Below are 16,780 nucleotides of genomic sequence, written 5' to 3' on the forward strand. Positions count from 1 at the left end.
AATGTGAAAATAATTAGGCTTAGGTTTTGAAATTGCCAGTTCATGTAAATTATAATAAGAATATTACATTATATTTAAAAGCATGAGCATGTGTGTGTGTGTGTTTGTGTTTGTGTTGGTATATCCCAATTTGAGCCCTCATAGTAACCCTTGTTACATAAGGAATTATCCCCCATTTAAAGATGAGGAAACTTGAGGCTCAGAGAAATAAATTATCCAAAGTCATAGAGCCATTAAGTAGTGGAACTAGAACACAGAACTAGGTGTTCTGATTATATTGTCATATTTTTACTACACCTTTAAAGCACTGCTTCATTATCAATGTTTTATGTATGGTTGGGAAACTTCCCATATTTAAGACATGTGGAAGCAGACCCTGACCCAGAGATTTGCATGCAAAGGTTTAATCTAGACTCTTCTTGAGAGCAAGACTTCTGGAATAGTGAGGAAAGCAGGTCTGTGAAATGTGAAGCAGGTTGGTTTTTCAAAGATGGCCCAGATTGAAGCAAAAAGGCCATGCCTTTGTATTCTGCATTAGACACTGCATGCAGGCAGTCCCCAGGAAGGGGTTATAATGTGTACAAGCCAGCTCCCTTTGGCTGAGAACAGTTTTTAGGTAAGAACCTAGCTGTGAGCTATCAGCAACCAACACTTGGAGCAGCTCAGGGAATATTCCCTCAGTCCTGAAGGGAAGGTCTGGACTGTGTCACCACATCCACTGTGAACTATATGAGTGCCTGGTCAAACCTATCTGCTTTCATATCATTATAAAAATGTAGATATAGTAGGGGAGGGTCTGAGGAGGAGAGATGCAGAGGGTATGTCAGAACTCTTTGTACCTTCTGCTTAATTTTGCTTGAATCTAAAACTGCTATAAAAATAAAGCCTATTTTTTTAATCAAGTGCAAGTCTGATTAATTGGAGGCCAAAGATTAACTTGGTTATTCAGGTATTGTCTACCCAGTTTGTGAAATATTCAGACCCTTTGTTCCTTTCCTTTTCTCTGATTGACCATATTCCCATCATGTGGCTCTTTCATTACCTCGTCAAGCAAAGAACTTTTAAAAAGTTGAAATTGAACCCACTCATTTTACCCACAAGCTCTAGCAGAAAATTTGATAGGAAAGGCTGTTTGCTTAAGGCAGGTTTTACTTCTAAGATCACTAATGCTCCCCTTCTCCTTATCTTAAACTAAAAGTCACTTCTATCATATGGAGAACAGAGTCATTTAGAAAGTCATGTAAGTAAAGTGCAGCATGCACATTCTTACAATGATTACCCTAACAGTCCAGCACCTTTGGGCTTTTCTGCAGCTGATACATCTACCTTCCATTCATCCATTTATTACTTTCTTTGAAGTTCAGATCCTGTCGAACTGCCCTTCACATCTATCATTTTTCTTCCCCACTGATGTCATAGATCATAATTTTATGACAACCTAAAAGAAACAAATGCACACTATAATCCCCCAGTTTTCCATATATCAAATGTATTCCCACTTGTAAAATTATTTCATGATAAAGTGAGCCTTCTTCATATTGTTTTGACATCAGATCCACTTGATCATAGTCTGTTATGTAAGATATGACCCAGTGTGAGACTAAGAGGAAAAATGTGTGTACCATATGATATTCTTTATCACTTGAGTTAAATTATGAATTGAATAAATGCTCTTCTGTTGCCTATATATTCCCACCTGCTACAGGCAACCTGTCTCATATATGGAGAGAGGAAATAATATTCAAATCAGCAACTAATCTCACCCAAATTCCTTCATTTCCATGCTGAAAACCCCAGAGTCTTCATTTTCATTCAACTATGGCTACTCACTCCCGTGGCCATACGGTGGACCTTATCTACCAGAAATGTTTTACTTTTGAAATCTCAGTACCATCCATCAACTCTCTGATCAAAAACTATTTTTCCAGCCCTCTCACTCTTGTTATTATAACTATACCTATTCAACTTTAAGTCTATTAGTTTCTTGACCTGTATCAACCTATTTTCTTTACCTCCTTATTTAGCTACCATATATCAATCATCACTTTTGCCACTACCTTTAACTCCCATAAAGCACTCTCCTTTTACTCTACCTGCCTGGCAAAATTACAACCCTGGGTTGTTAATCCAGCTATCTTTCTTGTTCACTCCTAGATCTAAGCTACTGGGCATTTCTAAAGAAAAATATACAGCCCTGAATATTGTCACCACCAGTGATTCATAGTCATCAACCTCAAATGAGCATTCCTAATTGTATCATAATCTTATATGGACCCCTAGGCACCCTCTTCTCCCATTCATTTTCCCAGGTTACTTTCAGGATTTTCTCTGTGTCTTAGATTTTCTGCTGATTGAGTATGAAATGCATAGTTATAGGTTTTTAGGTATTTTTGCTGTTTGGTGTTCTCTAAGCTTCCTGGATCTGTAGTTTGATGTCTGTCACTAATTTTGGAAAATTCTTTTTTTTTTTTCTTTTTTTTTTTTTTTGCAGTACGTGGGCCTCTCACTGCTGTGGCCTCTCCCGTTGCGGAGCACAGGCTCCGGACGCGCAGGCTCAGCGGCCATGGCTCACGGGCCCAGCCGGTCCGCGGCACGTGGGATCCTCCCGGACCGGGGCACGAACCCGCGTCCCCTGCATCGGCAGGCGGACTCCCAACCACTGCGCCACCAGGGAAGCCCCTGGAAAATTCTTATATTATTTCTTCAAATATTTCTTCTGTTCTTTTCTCTCCTTTTCCTTTTTTTTTTATAAATTTATTTATTTTTGGCTGTGTTGGGTCTTCGTTGCTGCACGTGGGCTTTCTCTAGTTGCAGCAAGTGGGGGCTACTCTTCGTTGCAGTGTGCAGGCTTCTCATTATGGTGGTTTCTCTTGTTGTGGAGCATGGGCTCTAGGCATGCAGGCTTCAGTAGTTGCGGCTCACGGGCTGTAGAACACAGGCTCAGTAGTTGTGGCTCACAGGCTTAGTTGCTCTGTAGCATGTAGGATCTTCCTGCACCAGGGCTTGAACCCATGTCCCCTGCATTGGCTGGTGGATTCTTAACCACCACACCACCAATGAAGTCCCTTCTTCTTTTCCTTTTGGTAGTCCCACAACACATATGTTACACCTTTGTGTATGTAACCTTTGTGTAATTGTTCACGGATATTCTTTTCCAAATTTTCATGAGTTTTTCTCTTTGCAATTCAGTTTTGGAGGTTTCTATTGATATATCTTCAAGTCCTTTCGTCTTCTGTGTCCAGTCTACTGATGAGCACATCAAAGGCATTCTTCATTTTTATTGCGGTATTTTTTATTTCTACCATTTCCTTTTGATTCTTTCTTAGAGTTTCCATCTCTCTGCCTACATTAACAGTCTTTTCTTGCATGTTCTCTACTTTTTTCCATTAGAGCCTTTATCATATTAAATATTAAATTTCTGGTCTGATAATTCCAACATCCCTGCCATATCTGAGTCTGGTTCTGATGCTTGCTTTTTCTATTCAAAATTTGTTTTCTGCATTTTAGCATGGCTTAAAATTTTTTTCTTGAGAGCCAGACGTGATGCATTGGGTGAAAGGAACTGTGGTAGATAAGCCTTCACTATGAGGATTTATGTTTATCTGCTAGGAGTTAGACTGTGTTACTGTTTGCAGTAGCTATGCTGTCAAGAGGCAAAATTTTCCTCTAGTGTCTTTCTTTTGTCTCTTCTGTTGTCTTTGTGTCACCCTACATACTTCCTCTTAAATGGGTCTGAGGTTTGCAGTTCTTTTAACTGTAATCTCATTATTAGACAGGAGCCCAGTTGATGTGTTGGTAAGGTATAAGACTGTGGTAGGAGAAGCATCCTATCATCCTGTGTCTCAGTTTTTTAGTGAGCCTGTGTGGGCTGTGACTTGAACAAGTGCTTCTCAGCTTGCCCTCCTCTATAGGTTAAACAAGGAGGCTAGAGGGGGCTGAAGTTAGGTATTTCCTTTCCCCCAGGTTGATTAGTTTTTGGTAAATCCCAAGTTACTTAAGCTCTAGTAAAAGAGTTTTCCTTAAGGGCAAGCTGTTGTGAAGGAGAACAGAGAGCTCTGGGCATATTTTTAACTGGTTACTTTACTCTCTGTGCTAGAAGCATGAGGGTTTTTTCCCCCAATCTTCCTCTTGAGAATTTGATGGAACTCCTGGAGGTAAAACTTGCAAAAGTGTGGCTCCCCTAAGACTGCCTCGCTTTCTCCCCCAGAGTTTTGAACTCTCAAACTAGTTCACACTGGTTCTCCACTAATGTCACAATCACAGTTTAAGTGTTCCTGCCAGTCTTCTGGTTCTGGGCTTCTGCTCCCAGTAAGCTGTGATCCTCTGTATCCACCTCTCCAGTTTTCAGGGTAGCAGTTTGCTCTATGACCTTAGTTCTCTGATGGATCAAAGCAGAGTTGATTTTCAGTTTCTTCAGCTTTTTTTGTGTGAGTACAGCAATGATGACTTCCAAACTCTACATGTCGGGCCAGAAAGAAGCTCTCCTTGCATTTTTATCAGTATTGCTTTATTTTGTTTGTTAATTTCTTACAGTTTTATTGCAGTATAATTGACATGCAATAAACTGCACATATTTAATATATTCAATTTGATGTTAAGACATATATAGTGTATATGTATATATACACTATACCTTCTTAATGGAGATATGTAAATGATTGATAGGTAGATAATTAATGTCAAAATAATGAATATATCATATCTGAAAGTTTTTTTGTGCCCCTTGGCTATCCCTTCTTCCCACCTTCCTTGACCCTCCTTCCCTATCCCACTCTTCCTCAGGCACCACTGATAGGCTCTCTGTCAGTGTAGATTTATTTTAAAAGTTGTTTTTGTTTTCTTACTTCATGACATTTTCAAGATATTTTCCTCTGTGACATTTATTGCTCTTTACTGTGAATTCATTTTTAACATTTTTTGGAAAATTTTTGAATACATATAAAAATATACACTAGTATAATAAAACTCCTTGTGCCCATTACTACCATCCAGCTTTTAACACTGTCCTCATATACCCAGTCTTATTTCACCTATGCCCCCACCTACTACTTATCCCCCTTATGGCCCCTCTTAGATTATTTTAAGGCAAATTCATCATATCTTATATTCTGTAAATACCTCACTGTGAGGTAAGGACTTTACATATGAAGCTGGAAATTCTTATTCTTCATAAGAACTATTTTATGTTCTTCTCAATTTTCCCTTACAGCCAATCCCAACTTCCAGTTCTTAGAAATTCACCTTGCCTCCTACCTCAAAGAGAAAATAAGAATGTAAAATGTGAATTTCTTCAACTATCTGCAGTAACTTTGGGGAAATTATTTAACCCTTATTAAGTCTCTTTCTCCACATCAATATAATGGGGAAAGTCATAGTACCCACTTATATTAGTTTCCTATTGCTGCTAACAAAGTAACCATAAAATTAGTGGCTTAAAACAACACAGATTTATTCTTACACATTTGAGGTCAGAACACTGAATGTGCTTCATGAGCTAAAATCAAGGTGTCTGCAGGGCTCCATTCCTTCTGGTGGCTTTGGGGAGAATCCATTCCCTTGCCTTTCACGTCTTAAAGCCACCTACATTCCTTGGCTCATGGCCCCTTCCTCCATCTCCAAACCCAACAGTGCAGCATCTTCCAATCACTGACCCTAACCCATCTCACCTTCCTCTTTCACTTATAAGGACCCTTGTGATTACATTGAGCCCACACACCCTGATAATGCAAGATAATCTCCCCATCTCAAGATCCTTAATCACGATGCTTGCTTCAGCAGCACATATACTAAAATTGGAAGGATACAGAGAAGATTAGCATGGCCTCTGTGCAAGAATGACATGTAAATTCATGAAGTGTTCCATGTTCTTAAGAGAAAAAAGATCCTTAATCACATCTGCAAAGTCCATTTGTAACATAAGGAAATACATTTAGCAGGTTCTGGGAATTAGGATGTGAACCTCTTTAGGGCATGATTTTTCTGCTTACCACACTCCCACCTAAATTTTTTATTAAGATTAGAGGAATTAATGTAGGTAAATCACAGTGGAGGCCTAATACACAATAAATATTCAAAAAGTGTATCTGCTGTTATTTGTCAACGTTAATGTTTCTTCCCTGCCTCTATAACATCCCTTTATTAGTAAGGATAGTGAGTTCCAAATATTTGAGAAATTTTGGTGTTCTGTCTGCCTTCAGAATAGGACTAGAGGTCTACTTGACTTCTTGATTTTTTCCTGTCTTATTTTCTTATCTAATATGTATTAAATCTTTTTTAATACATATCACAGAATTTATGAAATCTGAATATGGAGGATATCAATATTTTCAGTGAAAGCTACCATAAACATCTGTGAATCAGAAGAATATATTCCTATTTCCTAATTTTTTCTTTAAATACTCAACTAATTTTTTGAATTTTTTATCCTCAGCATAAGGCATATTTTGGCCTTCCTCTGTGTTAGTGGAGACTATAGCTTCTTTCCCTGTCACTTGTTAATTCTTTTTACCAAAGCCTGGTGCATTTTCCCACTTTATAAATTATGAGTTTAGAAGCAAGCAGATGAGTACTTTTCCGTTTGAACACCAGAAGAGTTTAGAAGTAGTCCTCTCATACTCTGTATACAAAAAGAGTCTGTGCACATTCCTTTTAAATACCTCCATGAGGGCAGAGATAGTATCGGTTTTGCTTGCCAGTGTATTATAGAACCTAGCACAGGACCTTGTGCTTAACAGTTTGTCAGTTGCCTTCTGTAGCACTAAAATGTAATCTGTTCATCCACACTCATCTCTTTTCCTTTTTCCCTTGACTAAAAATTAATGCACCAGTTATGCTGTGGGTCCTACATACCTCTCAGGGACCTCATTCCATTGCTTATTCTATCTGGCCAGTGTATTCAACTCCACTTCCCTTTCGGTGCCTTCTCTTCAAGAATACACAACTCTCTCCTATATATAAATGCATATACAAGTACCTTGCAAAACCCCACGTCCCCTCTGGCCACTGCCTAATCCCTGATTGCTCTTCCAGCCAAACTTCTTGAGTTGTGTACAGTAGGATCTCTCCAGTTTACTTCCATATCCTTAACCCACTGTTGTAATCAAGCCTTTGGCGTCACACCACTGAAAACTGCCCTTGATTCTGCTGACCAATTTTAGGAACACTCCCTTTTCTTGGCTTCCTTTACGCTCTCCTTTCCTTGATCCCCTTTTACTTCTCTGGCCATTCTCCCAGGTTCCTTTATGGACTTTTCCTCTGACCATCCTTTAAATGTTGCTGTGTCTCAGGGTTCCACCCTAAGTTCTCTTCTCACTCTATGTGTATTCTTGAAGTATTTCAGTCTCTCTCCTGACTTTTTTTTTTCTAGTTGTAATACTGATTACTCCCAAATCTATTTACCAGCTGTCTCTCCTGAGCTTCAGACCTTTATATCTGAGTGTCTTACAGGGACCTCTAAAACTGAAATCTAGTGTGTCCCCACAAAAACCCACTCCTCTTCTCATGTTCCCTATCTCAGTTACCTTTTCCTTTCCCTCACCCCTCAAATCTACTAGATTATTATTCTCTCCCTTTAACTGTCCCTTCTCTCTATCCTGTTACTTTAGTTGAGCTATCATCATTTTTGGCCTGACTGGAGTCATCTGAGCAATCCTTCAAAAAGCAACCAGAGGGCTTCCCTGGTGACGCGGTGGTTGAGAGTCTGCCTGCCGATGCAGGGGACACGGGTTCGTGCCCCAGTCTGGGAAGATCCCACATGCTGTAGGGCGGCTGGGCCCGTGAGCCATGGCCGCTGAGCCTGTGCGTCCGGAGCCTGTGCTCCGCAATGGGAGAGGCCACAACAGTGAGAGGCCCGTGTACCTAAAAAAAAAAGCAACCAGAGTCATCTTTCTAAAATACAAACCTTCAGTGGCTTCCCTTTGCCCTTAAGAAATGGTTCTAATTTAGTTTATTGAGTTAGAGCCTCTGTTTATCTCTTCAGCCTTATCCCTCGCTGTTACTCCTCACACCCTCTCCCAGCTCTCTGTCAGCCACACTGCACTCTACTTGTTCTGTGTGCTCTCTCACTTGCATATTATTTCTCTACCCTGAAGCCTCTTCTTCTCTTCTTCTCCAGAGTCTTCCCTGTGATCTTCAGGTGAGCTTTTAGATGATATTTCCTGTGAGAATCATTCCCTGGCTCCCCTTTGACATAGGACTAGACACATGTTCTATTGTTTCTTAGCACTCTGTGCTTAGTTAGTCCTACTACTTACCACTTCTGTTATGTAGTTGGTGAGTTATCTGTATTAAGTCCTTGAAAAGGAGAGGCTGTGCTTGTTTATTATTATTCTGTCCTTACTCCCTAACGTAGTGTGTTACACATAATATAATAAATATTTGATGTATTAATAAATGAGCTTTCCCTAAAATTTGGGGGTTTTTTAATGGTCCTTCATTGATAAATTTACCATACCATCTCTTACCAAAATCACATATTCACTGTTAAGTGTGAACACTTGCAAAGTAAATTACAACTTATTCACAAGAGAAATGCACTCTGCAAAGCCCTGATATAAAGGGAGAACATCCCTTATTTATGTTCCCTGAGATATGTCTTTTTACAGACCTTTACAAAGGAAAATTATCTTACAGTTTTAACAGGAAAATAACCAAAATTAAAGAAAATAATATATTGAATTTAATGTCTTGAAGAAATGAATAAGAAACAATATAAATATTTCAACATTGAACTAAATTGAGCAATGCAACTAACACTAATGAAGATAAGGAAAAATATCAGTGGGTGTTTATGAAAAACATGATTACCTTTGAGAAAAATAAAGTCCACACTATAAGTCAGCTATTTTTCTAATATTTTAGAATCATAAATTTATGGTGCAACCTGACACTGATTTTATATATAATATGTATAATATCATGTAAGACATATTAAGATAATATGTCTTGTAAGTTCTTCCAGTTTTGTTTTACCTTCCAGAGCCAGTGATGTAGAATATACTTGGTGTTCATTGTAGGAGCCCAAGTCCTTAAAACAAATCCTTAGATAATCAGGTACTTGAGACAGACGTAGAAACCACCAAGATTTCTCCGGGCTACTGAAAAAGATGCTTTCTGAATAAAATAGAGGCATTCCAACCCTAATTTTTTTTAACATTTTTCCTTTATTTTTGAATTGTAGCCAGCAGTAAAAGAAAATAAAGACTCCCCGCCAGCCCTACCCCCACCCCCCGCTTCCCCTTTCTTATCTTCCCTTTTCCCAATATATGGAAGTTACTACTGTATCCAGGTTGTAGAATATTGTTTCTGAAAAATTTAGGAACTTAATTTCAGGTTGACTGTTGTATATTTATTATACATTGTTTGTGTGCTAGGCTCTGCCTTAGGCTGTGAAGATAGGATATTTAAAATATAAGTCAACCCTAATTTTATAATAAGTCAACATGCATATAGAGGACAGTTAGTTTAAAAAAAGCTATGTAATACAACACCTAAACTACATTACATCAGTATGACACATCCTAGAATAAGAAAAAAGGAACCAAACAGTTCTTTTTTACTTATAGTATGGAAAAGTTGAGAGATCAGTAATGTTTTTTAATTTAACTTCCTGAATTCTTTCAAATATCAGACATGACATTTTAAAGGAAAGGTAGGATAATCTGTGGGAGATTTGTACTAAGATTTTCACAATGAAAGTGAACTTGCTAGATGATGGGGTACAGAGCTCAGCATTCCATAGGAATAGCTTATTCTTAATCCTTTCTTACCAAAATTTATTAAGTCAATTTACTAAATATTTTCAATGAAAATATGTTTCTGCTTTTTTAAAAAAAATTTTGAGAAAACAGTTCATTTTATAGAAATCCTGGTATGCATTCTTTTCATTAAGCAAGAACTCTTTGCACTTAGACAACAAAGATTATCATACCACTTGCCATAGGTTGCATCCTCAAAAATGTGTCTGGAAAATTCTCATGAAACTAAGGATGTGCAAAAACAGCACCAGGTCCATTCCTAGACACCCTGACTCATAGCCTGCTCCCACCATTTACAAACCTTTATCTGTTCAACTCAGGAACTGATATGTCTCACTATATAATGGAAGAAACTGTCTCATGGAATTTTGAAGAACTCCATAATTATTCACTCAATACAGGAAGTTAAAAGTGATTGCTTATTTTGTATATCATTAAAAATATGACCGTGTATATTAAGTACGTTTTCCTTACCCCATGTATATGGAAAACATTTATAAACCTTAAAACATAAGATTGGCATGTAACCTCCTGTTAGAGTGATAAGTCTATACCAGGCAAACTACTTCATAGAAGTTTGTAATTTCTGCATTATTACTTCTCCTGTTGGATGGAACAGGGTGAGAAATTCCACCCAGTGGACCAAATCCAGCTTGCTGCCTGTTTTTGTGAATAAAATGTTAGTGGAACATAACCACACTCATTTATTTATATACTGTCTATGGCTGCTTTCATGCTACAACATCAGAGTTAAGTAGTTGCAACACAAGACCTTATGGCTCACAAAGCCTACAATATTTACTATCTGTCTTTTTAAAGAAAAAGTTTGCCAACTCCTGGGCAAGAATAACAACTACAATAGAAAGTAAGTTACTCTCATCTTTCTCTGATTTGCTGTGTGTTCTGACCAGTACACCTAAACTTTTTTAAGCCAGCATCCTAATTATCCATTTAATCAGATATTTTCCTTTTCTGAGATGTTCCCTCCAAATCATTTTTAAACTCTCTTGTGACACTGCATAAAATACAGGAATCTTTTATTTGAAATGCTCTATTTATTGTTGAAGGTAAGACTACTCCTCTCCATGGTTATGCTCTCTCTCTGAATTTGTCATGTGCAAATTAAAATTTGCTTCTACATTTTAATAAAGGTTACTTAATGCTAAAATATCTATATTCTCTGCTGTATTCCATGTGCCTCTTTGCTTGTCAAGGCAATTCTGCTCCCACACACATTCCAGCAAGATTCTGCACTTCACTGTACCTAGCTAATAGACAGCATAAAGTTTGCCTTTAAGAGGAGAAGGTCATGCTGTTTTATTTTATAGTTATGCATGAAAAATGAGTATGCTGATGTCATAATAGTATGGGTCATGAGTAAACAGCTACACAATAAGTACTTTAAGATCATACCTTTTACAGCTAAATAAATTAAAATAAATGTAAACATTGCAGATTATATCACACAATTCGGAAAGCTTCTTAATGATCCCAACACAAATCTTTCTCTAACTGGCTTTCAGTTCTGTGAAATTTCAATTCTGTGGGCCCTCATTTAATTTCTTTGCCTTTGTACTGGTTGAGAAAGGAGCACTGCTACTAGAGAAACAATTTTCTGCACCACTAAAAGCAGCTGAAAAGAATGAGAAGTGTTTCAAACATTGTTTTTTATGCACTCAACTATATTAATGGTTTTATTGTCTTGTATTCAGTCAAAATCCAATCAGTATACAAAGGTGTAGGTTACACTTAATACTCTCATAAACTGCTAATTTTTATAATGTATACAAAGTGTAGTCCCAATAGATCAATGGCTCTTAAAGAGGGGTCCCCAAACCACCAGCATCAGTGTATCTCCTGGGAACTTGTAAGAAATGCACACTCCTAGGCCTCACCAAGACCTACCAAATAGGAACACCTTGGGATGCAGCCAGTGAATCTATAATTTAATAACCCCTCCAGGAGATTCTGATACATGCTAAAGTCTGAAAACCACAGCACTGGACTTTTAGAAAAAGGATTACTGTAAGCTAACAACCTTGTCTTCTTACACAGCAATTATATATACTCAGAAGTGGAATTTCATCCAAACATACATTCTTGCAAATAAATTATTCCTGTAGTTTTAGAATACTACAGTACACTAAAGAAAATGAATGTTAACTTGATAAATGTTTCTGGTTTTGATCAAAATAATTTTATTCACTTGGTAGTTCAACATAATTGAAAATGAGATATCACTACCAAAAAAGACATTAATTTATTTGGCCAAAGTAAAAAGATAATAGTGCATACATATTGAGCACTTACTGTGTGCCAGGCACTGTTCTAATTATTTTACACATACTTACTCAATCTTTACTTCAATTCGATGAGATAGGTACTATGATTATCCCTAATTTAAGTTGAGGGAACTGAAAGTTAAATAATTTGTCCAAGGTTATACAGAAGATAAGGGGAAGAGGAAAAATATGAACCCAGATTCTCTGACTCTAAAAACTACATTCTTAGTTTCAAAATTTGGAAAGCTAATATCTAAAATATTCTCATGACATGAAATATTTGGAATAACTCACAGGCCTTTAAATTTTTGTTTTAATCACCTCAAGCTGCCTTTACAAAATACAATCGGAATTTATTTTCTCACAGTTCTGGAAGCTGGAAGTCCAAGATCACGAGATCAGAGTGCTAGTATGGTCAGGTTCTGTTGAAGGCCCTCTTCCTGACTTGCTTCTTCTCACTGTGTGCTCACATGGCCTTTCCTAGCTTTGTGCGCAGGGGGAGACAGAGAGAGAGATCAAGTTCTCTGGTGTCTCTTCTTATCAGGACACTAGTGCCATCATGAGGACCCTGCCCTCATGACTCTAACCCTAACTACCTTCCACATATCATCACATTAGGGATTGGAGCTTCAACATATTAATTTTGGGGAGGCACAAACATTCAATCTATAAGAATTAAGAAAAGTATTTCAGAGAAGTAAGAAAGAAGTTACGTGAAATTTTCACAGATGTGTTGTCATTATTGCTGATTGATATTCCCATAGTTTGCATTCCCAGCATATTAGCTTTTCAGGTTTTCATAAAGGAATTCAAGGTACGTGTACAAATACTTAAACTAGAGGAATTAATTGTTTCAGAAATCCCTAATCCTTTTAAATTGAAAATTCCTTAATGATACAATCACTTCCCAAATAATAAATTTATAAAAATTGAAATTCTTTGGACCGCCACTAATATAACCTAGGTATGTAAAAGGTATTAAAAGATACAGCAATACTTCTAGCATCTCTACTATATTAGAAGAGACACAAAGTAAAAGTTATCCAAGTTTTTGCACTTGCTGAAGATATAACTCTATTTACTACATTTTGTACTAAACATTCATATGGAGGTAAATGGCACTATTTAAGGGGGAAAAAAATCCTGAAACATGTTTGATACTATGACATAAGGGTTAAGAAACCAAAACACATAGGCACATGTATCAGTCATATCATTTCCATTGGGAAAGGCAGAGTAGGGATTGAATTACTCATTATGTACATGATACAGAGTAGCAATTCTCAAACTTCTTGTTCTGAAGACTACAAATAGTTTTTCTTAAGTGAGTTTTGTTATCAATATTACTCTATTTGAAATTAAAACTGAAACAACTTTAAATGTTTTTATTAAATCATTTTAAAACAATAGACCCATTACATGTTGACCTAAAATAAATAGTTGTTTTTATGGAAAAATAACTATTTTCCAAAATACAAAATTAATGAAGAGTAACATTCCTTTGTATTTTTTTCAAATCTCCTTAGTACCTGTCATTTAAAAAAAAAAAACAAGATTCTCATATCTCCTTTTGCATTGTTTATTATTGTTTTGGTTGAAATATTAAAAAAAAATTTAGCCTTACACAGCTGTATAGTAGAAAAAGAGAATGTTTCATATCCTGTTCAGATAACTGATAGTATACCAAAACTCAACAGTGGCAGTTACTTAAAGGTTAGTTGTAATGTGGAATTTGAAACTATGTCAGTGAACATTTCCAACTCTGTCACATTACCCATTGGTTATTTAGAAGCCTGTTGTTTAATTTCCACACATTTGTGAATTTCTCAAATTTCTTTCTGTTGTTGGTTTCTAATTTAATTCCACTGTGATCAGAAAACATACTTTGTACAATTTCAGTACTTTTACATTTATTGGGACTTGTTTTATGGTCTCGTATATGGTTCCCCTTAGAGAATGTTTCATGTGTGCTTGAGAAGATGTATTCTGCTAAAGTTGGGTACAGTGTTCTATACATGTCTACTAGATCTAGTTGATTTCTAGTGCTGTTCAAGTCTTCTTTTTCCTTGTTGATCTTATGCTTCATTGGTCTATCCGTTAATGACACTGCTGTATTATTAATAATTATAATAGTATCCAACAACCATTATTGTTGAATTACCTGTTTCACCCATCAATTCCTTATGTATTTGGGGCCTGTGTTATTAGGTGTATTTATGGTTATAATTGTTATGTCTTCTTGATGGATTGATGAAACTGTCCTTTTTTATCTCTACTAACATTTTTATCTTAAAGTCTGTTTGTGTCTGTTATTAGTATGGCTACTCCAGCTCTCATTTGGTTACTATTTCCATGGTATATCTTTTCCATGCTCTTACTTTCAACCTATTTGTTGTTTTTGAATTTAAAGTGTGTCTTTTATAGACAGCATATACTTGGATCATGTTCTTTTATCTATTCTGCTAATCTCTGCCTTTTGGTAACAGTGTTTAATCCATTTACATTTAATATAATTACTAATAAGGTAGATTTATCTGCCATTTTGCTATTTTGTTCCTTATATATCTTATGTCTTATTTCTTTCTCTGTTCCACCATTACTGCTCTCTTTTGTGTTACATATTTTCTAGAATTTGATTTTAATTCCCTTGTTTTTTGTACTCTATATTTGAAGTTATTTTTTTAGTGTTTCCTCTCAGAATTACAGTTTCCATTGTAACTTAGAAAACAATCTACTTCATATTAATACCAACTTAGTTTCAGTAGCATAAGCAGACTTTGCTCCAATATGCCTCAGTTTACTCCCCCATCCTTTGTGCTTGTATTTTCATACATATTACATCTTCATGCATTGTGAGTCCAACATGGTTTTTTCATTATTACTTTATGCAGTAGTGTTTTAAATTAGATAGGAGAAAAGAGCTACAAACAAACATACATTTATAGCATCTAGTAAATTTACCTATTGTTACCTTTACTGATACTTTTTATTTATTTCTGTGGATTTGAGTTCCTGTCTAGTGTACTTTCAATTCAGCCAGAAGAACTCCCTTAGTATTTCCTGTTAGTTAGGTGTATTAATGACAAATTTTCTCAGTTTTTATCTCACAATGTGTTAATTTTCCCTTCATTCTTAAAGGATAATTTTGCTACATTTTAGACTTCTTGGTTGACTATCTTTTCCTTTCAACACTTTAAATATTCATCTTAACTGTCTTCTGGACTCCTGGGTTTCTGATGAGAAATCAGCTTTAATCTTATTCAGAATCACTTGTACATAACAAGTTGCTTATCTCTTGTTGCATTTAAAATTCTCTCTTTGGCTTTCAACAGTTTGACTATGATGTACCTTGGTGTGGATCTCTTCAAGTCTATCCTACTTGGTGTTCATTGAGCTTTTAGATGTGCAGTTTCATGTATTTAATTAAATTTGGGCAGTTTCAGACATTTTCACATCACATATTCTTTCTGCCTCTCCTCCCCTCCTTTCCTCTGGGACTCCTATTATTGTTGATATTCTTGATGGTGCCCCACAGGTCTCTGAGGCTCTGTTCATTTTCTTTATGTTTCTCATTTTACTTTCTGTTCCTCACACTAGATAATCTGAATTGACATATCTTCAATTTTATTGATTCCTTCTTCTGCTAATTTAAATCTACTATTGAGCCTCTCTAGTGAATTTTTTATTTCAGTTATTGTACACTAGAATTAGTGTGGGATTTTTTGTGTGTATGACTTATATCTCTTAATTGTTACTCCATTTGGGTGAGATATTGTTCTCATAATTTCCTTAAATTCTTTACATCATTTCCTTTACTTTCTTTGAACATATTTATAATAGCTGATTTAAAGTCTCTACCTAGTAAGTCAAACATCTATGCTTCCTTGGGGAAGATTTCTATTGACAGCTTTTTTTTTCCCTTTGTATGAAACATACTTTCCTGTTTGTGTGTGTCATAATTTTTTGTTGTTGAAAACTGGACATTATAAATAATGTGTTCACCCTGAAAATCCCCCCCTTAGGTTTGTTGTTATTGCTGCTGTTTGTCCAGTGACTTTCCTAGATTATTACTGGGAAGTCTTTATTCTTTATTGTATATAACCATGAAGTCCTTATTCAGTAAGTTTTAATTGTCAGCTGCGAATGGACACAGTTTTTCTTAAATAAAAGATTGAGAGATTAGGGCCTTCTCAGTTCTTTTGTCTGAAAACAGGTTACACATATGTGTGGACTTCTAGATTCCCAGGAATATGTCAGAGCTTTTCAAAGTCCCCTTTGAACATCTCATTCACATTTTTCCTTTTAAGATTTGGTCAACCTCTCATTAGCCCAAATTGATATCTCTGTCTCAGGCAGCATCAATAAAAACAATTGCTAATGATTGTTTTTAATAAACTTCCAGTTTGATAGAGCTGTTCACACTGAGCAAGCTCTCAGTCTGGCCAAATAAAGACAAATATTGAGAATGGAGCTTTTCAGGGAACCACCAGATAGGTCAAATAGTGATAATTCTCTGAGGATGGAACATTAGGGAGATCCGCCCCTCCCTTTGCTGCTAAGCTGTTCATTTTCAAAGCTACCTTAGTAGCAAAGCTACTGGTCTTCAGGACTACTTCAGAGCTGGGGAGGGGTTATGGGAATAGGGCAGATTAAAAAACAATAAACACTGTTTTATTGAGATTCAGTCGTTTTTCTTAGATACTCCTTGATTCTTGCAAAAAAAATTTATTTTAACAATTTTTG

General features: G+C 36.3%; 1 protein-coding gene across 2 annotated transcripts in view; it reads left to right on the top strand.

Moving 5' to 3' along the window:
* ITFG1 (integrin alpha FG-GAP repeat containing 1) overlaps positions 1-16,780 on the top strand; it is a 252,668-nt gene that overhangs the window by 191,472 nt on the left and 44,416 nt on the right. The gene's annotated exons all lie outside the window — the stretch shown is intronic.

The sequence above is a fragment of the Mesoplodon bidens genome, assembly GCF_964165515.1.
Source record: "Mesoplodon bidens genome assembly, chromosome: 18".
Classification (NCBI taxonomy): Eukaryota; Metazoa; Chordata; class Mammalia; order Artiodactyla; family Ziphiidae; genus Mesoplodon; species Mesoplodon bidens.